Below are 9,169 nucleotides of genomic sequence, written 5' to 3'. Positions count from 1 at the left end.
AATGTATTTAACTGCTTCTAGGCCTGATATAATGTTTGCTGTTTGTCTTTGTGCACGTTTTCAGGCAAATCCGAAAGAATCTCATTTGAAAGGTGCAAAGAGGATACTACGGTATCTCAAGGGCAAGCCGAAGCTAGGGTTGTGGTACCCAAAGGGAGGAGACGTTGAACTGGTGGCTTATACAGATTCTGATTATGGGGGTTGCAATCAGAGTCGGAAGTCAACAACAGGAGGCTGTCAGTTTCTTGGAGGAAGATTAGTTTCCTGGCAGTGCAAGAAACAGACATCAGTTGCAATTTCAACATGCGAAGCTGAATACATGGCAGCATCCAACTGCTGCTCTCAGGTTTTGTGGATTCAGCAACAATTGCGCGACTATGGTCTGAATTTCTTACTCACTCCTATTTTAATTGATAACACTGCCGCCATCTCAGTAATTAACAATCCCGTGAAGCACAGTAAAACTAAGCATATTGACATTCGTCATCACTTCATACGGGATTGTGCTGAGAAGAAACTGATCAAGATCGAAAAAGTTGATACACTTGAAAATTTTGCTGACTTGTTTACAAAAGCGTTTGATAAATCCAGATTTCAAAACCTAATTGAGCTGAACGGGATGATCAATCCCGAGTAACCATGCCTTTGTGTTTATTTAAAAAAAAAAAAAAAAAAAAAAAAAAAAATTTGTGTCATTATTGCTTAAAATTAGTCGGTTATCTCAGTTTGATGGACATATCCTCGGATATGTTTTGGTCCTCGTTTCGACTTAGAGAATGAGGATAGCCATTAACCGGAAGACTGAAAGTGATCGGGGCAGTTATGACGTGTGTTTTCTTTCTGTTGCTGAAAATTAGTCGGTCATACATAGTAAGAAGGACACATACTTGTATGTGGTCGGTCCAGTTGATCTATTGGATCTTCAGGATAGCCGTTTACCTGACGACTTTGACGTGATCGGGGCGATTGAAATCAAAATTTTAAGGGGAAATGAAATTACTTTTCAAGTCTACTACTTCGTAAGAAGTTCTTTGCTGTGTTTAACAGAAAATTGATCCAACCTTGGAAAATGATATATATACTGATTGTGTGTTCTTAACTAGTGAAGTTATTAGGCTTAAAAGGCTTTAGAACAGTCATTGTATGTCGTGGTAATTTTTATGGTGCGTAAAAGTGTATGTGATACTAACTTAAACTACTCGAATTTACGTGGAAACTCCTTAAGAGTTTTGAATGTCTTCACACATATCTTTCCGAATGATAGGCAGAAAAGCGACTACCCAGTCATACACGAGCCCATGAGTGATCTGATTCCCGTGAAGAAAGCATTTCAAGACACTGCAGTGATCCAGATTCGGGACTTGCAGTAGTTTAATACTCCGAAGTCAATAAGAATGTTTGGTTAAAAAAAAAAAAAAAAAAAAAAAAAAAAAAAACATGTATATTTTTAGTACTTATGAGACATAATAACAATCAAGACTTCTCATGTCTGGAGTAAGAAGAGAACGGGAAGCTGACAACGAGTATATACAAGTTAATCAGACACTATGGGTCAAAGTCAACTCGGGGTGACTTGGGTATAGCCAAATACGCTTTGAGAATAGATAGAAGACATCATTATCTCTGAGTTGTTGTCTACTTAAATTTTGAGCTTAACTGAACCTTAATCTGTATCACAGAAACAATGAAAATCATTTAAGTTATTTACATGCTTACAACCTGTTTCTCTATGTCATAATACAGCTAAACACGGATCCAAGTGACAGTCACATAGTTAGTATGATTCCTGTTGGGATCTTTTCTATAACATAGTGGTCCCTGACTAGACTGAAATTTGATCCCTTATTTCGTAAAATTTTTATAAGTTTTTCTATTTTTGTAGTTGTGTTATTGAAAAACTGGTTACTTGGACATGATCATTTTTGTTTAACTCTTTCTGGGAACTTCTAGTGTTAACTGCAAGATTATTCAAACTTAAAGGGCTGAATTTGAAAATACGGGCGAAGTTGTTGAATTTGGCGAAGTTGTGCTTAACTTCGCCTAGGCGAAGTTAAGCGTAACTTCGCCTGAACCAACTCTGCCCTATATAAGGCTTTTGAAACAGTAAACAGTAATATTGAAAGTTTCCGGCGAACATAATATCTAAACCTTATTATCCGAGATCTAGTTTACACTCCGTTTTCGATCCTTGATTTCAGTTTCTAGTACTCATTGACGGTATGTGTGGTAAATATCATTCACATACTTACTCGTTCGTTATAGTTTTACCCGGTTCGAGACCTCGGGTTATCGAATCTTCAAAACCATGATTTTCACCCTTGTGTTACGTGTTCATGGACGTCCTTCACGTCTCAATATCATTAATCCATGCTGTTATTCACTGATGGATCGTCAAATCGGTCCGAAAACATCGGATCTAACCCTTTGAATCTGAACAGTCGCCGTTTCAGATTCAGGCGAAGTTAAGGTTTAGGCGAAGTTATCCACAACTTCGCCAAGAGCTTAAGTTCGCCAGTGGCGAAGTTATCCGTAACTTCGCCTTGAACTCAAGTTCGCCTGTGGCGATGTTGTGATTCGGCGAAGTTATCATCAACTTCGCCTATGCCATTTTACTTAACAGTTTTTAGACGAAATTATAGTTGAAGCGAAGTTGTTCCCAACTTCGCCTCACCTATAAGTTCGCCTGTACAGGTTTAATCACAACTTCGCTCGTGGTACTTAGCGAACTTGTGAGCTGCTTACACACTGTCTAACTTGTTTTGTTTGGTGCAGATATGGCTGCTATTGGTGGTGCTGGTGGTGATGATGGTGATGAGCAACGACAATTCTTTCCAGCCCATAACCAGTACATCACGTTAGATCCAGACGCACGAGGCGTCGAAGACTACAGGGAGATTATCACGTTTCTCCTGCGATCAAGAGTCTTTCACGCGCTGACAAATACACTGCCTATTTCTCTGCCTAACATTGAAGACTTTTGGCAGACAGTGTACTACGATTGCAGGCCTGAGCCTCCGGTGATGCGAGCAACCGTAAATGGTCACAACATACAGTTTTCCTCGGAAGACATACGGTTGGCTCTGCAGTTCGGTGAAGAAACTAGAGATGACCCAACGGAGTTCGTAGCTCCTTTCCGGGATGGAGCTTATTTGAGGATGGGTTATTCGGGTCCGCTGGGGGACTCGCAGAGGAGGAAAGGGTTTCTGCTAGATCAGTGGCGCTTCCTGATGCATGTTTTAATAGTATGCATGTCCGGCAGGAAGGCAGGAACAGACGGGATGGGCGCGACGATGCAGTCGGCCATGATAGCGCTGACTTACAACCGCAGATATTCATTCAGTCAGCTTATATTTTACGAGATTGATCGTCAACGAAGGGCTGTGGCGCGCGAGCGATTCACTATGTATCCTCGTTTCTTACAGATGATTTTAAATCATGTCGCTCCGTCGCTACCACAGAGACGCCCAATAAGATACGTCGAATGCGTGACGAAACGTATCTTTGCTCAGTGCCGCACCTCGAGCACTCGAAGCAAGCCTGAGCTGCGTCCCAGGCATACTCCCTTATTCGGATATCTCATCAATCCGGAGTATGTTCCTGCAGGAGGGGACGAGTTCAGAGACCCCCAACCACATCAGGCGGCAGCACCTCATGCTGTATCAGCTGCGCCTGTGGTTTCTACTGTTGCCTCTGCTGCTATGCCAGCTACTGTATCTCATGCTGTGTCTACTGCTGAAGACGTTGATCTTAATGCTGCCTTTGGCGTACATGGTGTGTTTGATATGGATGTCTCGGGTCCTCAGTTTATGGATGTTACTAGAGCAGCTACTTCGGTAGCTGACTCTGATCTAGACGAGACGTTTGCTGAGGCGAGAAGACTTATGGTGTCTCGGGAACGGACTACGGGAAAGAGACCGAGAACAGAAAACGAGGATGAGGAAGAAGTTGATGAAGAGGAGGCAGTGCAGATTGTGCTTAGACGTTCAAGAAGAGAACAGAGAGGTATAGGTTCGGGAGCTGGAGAATCTTCAAGGCTGGTACGTTTTGCTCCACCTGCCTTGTCTGGTATGTCTCTTATTCCTACTACAGCACAGGTTACAGCGGTCGAGACGTCGGCACCAACAGTTGTGTCTCTACCACCACAACCGCTTAATCCACCGGTGGTAGTTGCACGATTTGTGGAGTCGACCATCACTTCTACTGCAGGGTTACCAGGTGTACCACCTGCGGTCACTTCTGCTGATGTCCCGCCAACTCCAATGCCTACTTCAGATTCCGAGAGGATTACTTCACTAGAGCGGATTGTTGCTGATCAGACAAAGACCATTCAGAGCCTAGTGGAATCCAATCGACTACAAGCAGCCCTCCTGGTAGAACACGGTAAAATAATAGATGCCTTCAAGGCATTCTTGGCATCTCAGGGGGAGAAGACGTGTAGGGGTGATGAGTTGAGGACGAAACGAAGAGAAGATCATGACGATGATCCCAATGCACCAGAAGGTGCAGGTGGTGAGCTGCAAAGAACCTCTCAGGCTCTTGGGGCTTCCACAACTGAGGGGGAGTCTACAAATGCAGCTGGTGACGATGTTGTAGCAGTTGATGATGATGATGATGTTGAAGACGTGATAGATGCATTGAAAGAGTTGGATGAGGAGGATGATGAGTTTATGATGGAAGATGATGTGCTGCCAGTGGATGAGATTGAGAGGATTGGAGAACAGATTACGGTTGAAAACGTATTAGAAGAAAGTGAGATTGTTGATAACTCCGTGGAACATGAGATTCCGGAGGTTGACGGAACAGGTTTGGGTGATGAGAATGCTGAGGAAGATGCTGAGTGGGAGGAACAACCGAAATGGAAGGAAGGTTGTGCCCACTGGTTCGTAAAGACGAAGAAGCCGGCGGTCCCTAAGATGTTCAGAAAAAGTTACAATATTAAGGGATACGCGGAAGCCAAGAAAGGTATTATCTGCTGGTTATATGACGAGCAGCTGCGGCTCTTCGTGATCAAGAGGTACGATGGCATTCAGTACTTCCAGAGAAAGTTGAGATCTCTAAACACACTGCCAGAATGTGAAGTAAAAGATTTAGCCAGATTGGGATTGATAAACAGAAGCGAAGACAACATGGCTAGAATTATTGCGAAGATCGTGTGGAAAGAGTGTGTTAAAGATAAAAAGTTTGAGCTACTGAAACCACAAAAGGGAAAACTTGTCGAAGACAAGGATAGAGGTCTGAGAGTTGATGGAAAACCTTGGATGGTCATGAAATACAAACCGATCCGGTGCCTTAAAGAAGTACCGATGAAGTTCATGCCCAAGGACGTGCTCAAAGATCTAAAATGGTGGTACGTGGATTGTGAGACAGCTGAGGCGGTAATGGAAGATGAGGATGAACAAGAAGTACTTCGGGTTTACGACCCGATGCATCTTGTTAATCTATCGAAGGCTGATCTGAAGGCGCTCAACGAGAAAAAGATCTTCTACATTCCTGCTTGGAAGGATCAAGCTAGGAAATATCAACGGGTGGTGTCGGTATGTGTTAGAGAAGGGGCGCATGCGTAGAGATGCAAGATTACAAGACTCAAGAGTTGAAGATCAAGATATGAAGCTACTGCCAAGGGGGAGTCTGTTGGTACATGTGTCAGTAGTTCATAGTCTAGCATTTGTAATCGAGTCTGTAATGTAATTATGTTTTGATTATGATTATTTATGTAAAACGCGAAGTTGTCAACAAGTTCGCTATGGCGAACTTGTTGAATCAGCGAAGTTATTGACAACTTCGCCTGTGGCGAAGTTGTCGTGTTTATATACTGTTCAGCGAACAGTTTACGTAGTTGGTCGTTTTAGGGTTTTGTTTTCAGTTGTTCAGTGAACGTGTTCGTGTCATAGTCTGTAACTGTGACCTCGGGTCACGTGTTTGTTATCAATATAACGTGGTTGGTTTATTGCTTTCGTGTTCGATCTCTACATACTCTACACTCGTATCTACCCACGCAGGGATTCCGCACCTGCGTTGTTAGCGACGTCCCGTGTACGATCCGTCCAGGAGCCTACAACGCTCTACTTCCTCGAGTATTATTAGGGCCCGGTTCCCTCTTTCCTCGGGTATTATTAGGGCCCGGTTCCCTCTTTCCTCGGGTATTATTAGGGCCGGTACCCTCCTTTCTCGAGTATTATTAGGGCCCGGTTCCCTCTTTCCTCGGGTATTATTAGGGCCCGGTTCCCTCTTTCCTAGAATATTAGTAGGGTTCGGTTCCCTAGTTCTCGAATATTAGTAGGGTTCAATTCCCTCCTTCCTCGAGTATTATTAGGGATCGGTAGCCTCTTTGTACCATACAACCGTACATTAACCTTCTTTTATTTAAAACATTCATGCATATAAACATACATACCATACCTTCATTATACATAGCATTAAAACTTGTCAACGCGTGCAATATCCGAATAGCGTTCACGTATTGACAGGCATTCATTCTTATCCTTCACATAATCACATAAGGCATACACTTATCACTTAGGATACGTGTATTAAAAAACACATCGAGTATGCACACAGCCCCGAAAACATAACATAGAATGGGGCTAGAAACTCACCTGGATCCTGTTGCGTTCGCCGTTAATTGTTATCCCCTTCTTTAATTGAGCACGGCTAACTGTTAAATATACTTTTATTAATTAAGCGTATAATTAATTAAGTTGGTATTTTAGTTGACCAACGTATTTTCTCTGTTTAATTTAAACAAATGGGCTATCTAGCTAGTTCAGGCTACTGGTCACTATGGATCTTGGGCCTAGTTGGGCCAGGCCCATAGACCACAACATTTCCTAGTTGGCAAAAACTCAATGGCCATGAACCCACGTGTTGACCTAGAACACAGTGGCCAAGAACTCAATGGCCGAGAACTCGCATTGACCGACAACCCTTGGTCACCGAGAACGCCAGTCACCGAGAACCCATTTTGACCAAGTTCTCGTGTTGACCAAGAACCCAAAGCAAGTTCAGGTCACCGAGAACCCATGTCTGATGCTTTCAGATCCTGTTTTCTATCCTTAAATCCATTCTAGGCTCATTAACGGGTAACGATCCATAATCACACTTTTAACCACCTATTTTCCCATTTTCCTTAATTATTTTACATCTGTTAGCATCCCTTCAACAAGATCTAATCTGGCTCTTCGTGATCAAGAGGTACGATGGCATTCAGTACTTCCAGAGAAAGTTGAGATCTCTAAACACACTGCCAGAATGTGAAGTAAAAGATTTAGCCAGATTGGGATTGATAAACAGAAGCGAAGACAACATGGCTAGAATTATTGCGAAGATCGTGTGGAAAGAGTGTGTTAAAGATAAAAAGTTTGAGCTACTGAAACCACAAAAGGGAAAACTTGTCGAAGACAAGGATAGAGGTCTGAGAGTTGATGGAAAACCTTGGATGGTCATGAAATACAAACCGATCCGGTGCCTTAAAGAAGTACCGATGAAGTTCATGCCCAAGGACGTGCTCAAAGATCTAAAATGGTGGTACGTGGATTGTGAGACAGCTGAGGCGGTAATGGAAGATGAGGATGAACAAGAAGTACTTCGAGTTTACGACCCGATGCATCTTGTTAATCTATCGAAGGCTGATCTGAAGGCGCTCAACGAGAAAAAGATCTTCTACATTCCTGCTTGGAAGGATCAAGCTAGGAAATATCAACGGGTGGTGTCGGTATGTGTTAGAGAAGGGGCGCATGCGTAGAGATGCAAGATTACAAGACTCAAGAGTTGAAGATCAAGATATGAAGCTACTGCCAAGGGGGAGTCTGTTGGTACATGTGTCAGTAGTTCATAGTCTAGCATTTGTAATCGAGTCTGTAATGTAATTATGTTTTGATTATGATTATTTATGTAAAACGCGAAGTTGTCAACAAGTTCGCTATGGCGAACTTGTTGAATCAGCGAAGTTATTGACAACTTCGCCTGTGGCGAAGTTGTCGTGTTTATATACTGTTCAGCGAACAGTTTACGTAGTTGGTCGTTTTAGGGTTTTGTTTTCAGTTGTTCAGTGAACGTGTTCGTGTCATAGTCTGTAACTGTGACCTCGGGTCACGTGTTTGTTATCAATATAACGTGGTTGGTTTATTGCTTTCGTGTTCGATCTCTACATACTCTACACTCGTATCTACCCACGCAGGGATTCCGCACCTGCGTTGTTAGCGACGTCCCGTGTACGATCCGTCCAGGAGCCTACAACGCTCTACTTCCTCGAGTATTATTAGGGCCCGGTTCCCTCTTTCCTCGGGTATTATTAGGGCCCGGTTCCCTCTTTCCTCGGGTATTATTAGGGCCGGTACCCTCCTTTCTCGAGTATTATTAGGGCCCGGTTCCCTCTTTCCTCGGGTATTATTAGGGCCCGGTTCCCTCTTTCCTAGAATATTAGTAGGGTTCGGTTCCCTAGTTCTCGAATATTAGTAGGGTTCAATTCCCTCCTTCCTCGAGTATTATTAGGGATCGGTAGCCTCTTTGTACCATACAACCGTACATTAACCTTCTTTTATTTAAAACATTCATGCATATAAACATACATACCATACCTTCATTATACATAGCATTAAAACTTGTCAACGCGTGCAATATCCGAATAGCGTTCACGTATTGACAGGCATTCATTCTTATCCTTCACATAATCACATAAGGCATACACTTATCACTTAGGATACGTGTATTAAAAAACACATCGAGTATGCACACAGCCCCGAAAACATAACATAGAATGGGGCTAGAAACTCACCTGGATCCTGTTGCGTTCGCCGTTAATTGTTATCCCCTTCTTTAATTGAGCACGGCTAACTGTTAAATATACTTTTATTAATTAAGCGTATAATTAATTAAGTTGGTATTTTAGTTGACCAACGTATTTTCTCTGTTTAATTTAAACAAATGGGCTATCTAGCTAGTTCAGGCTACTGGTCACTATGGATCTTGGGCCTAGTTGGGCCAGGCCCATAGACCACAACATTTCCTAGTTGGCAAAAACTCAATGGCCATGAACCCACGTGTTGACCTAGAACACAGTGGCCAAGAACTCAATGGCCGAGAACTCGCATTGACCGACAACCCTTGGTCACCGAGAACGCCAGTCACCGAGAACCCATTTTGACCAAGTTCTCGTGTTGACCAAGAACCC

Source organism: Bidens hawaiensis, unplaced genomic scaffold (genome assembly GCF_021521415.1).
Source record: "Bidens hawaiensis isolate Kalapana, Puna unplaced genomic scaffold, B.hawaiensis_p1.1 tig00028237_1, whole genome shotgun sequence".
Taxonomy (NCBI): domain Eukaryota; kingdom Viridiplantae; phylum Streptophyta; class Magnoliopsida; order Asterales; family Asteraceae; genus Bidens; species Bidens hawaiensis.
The sequence above is the reverse complement of the archived record's forward strand: the minus strand, read 5'-3'. Positions refer to the sequence as shown.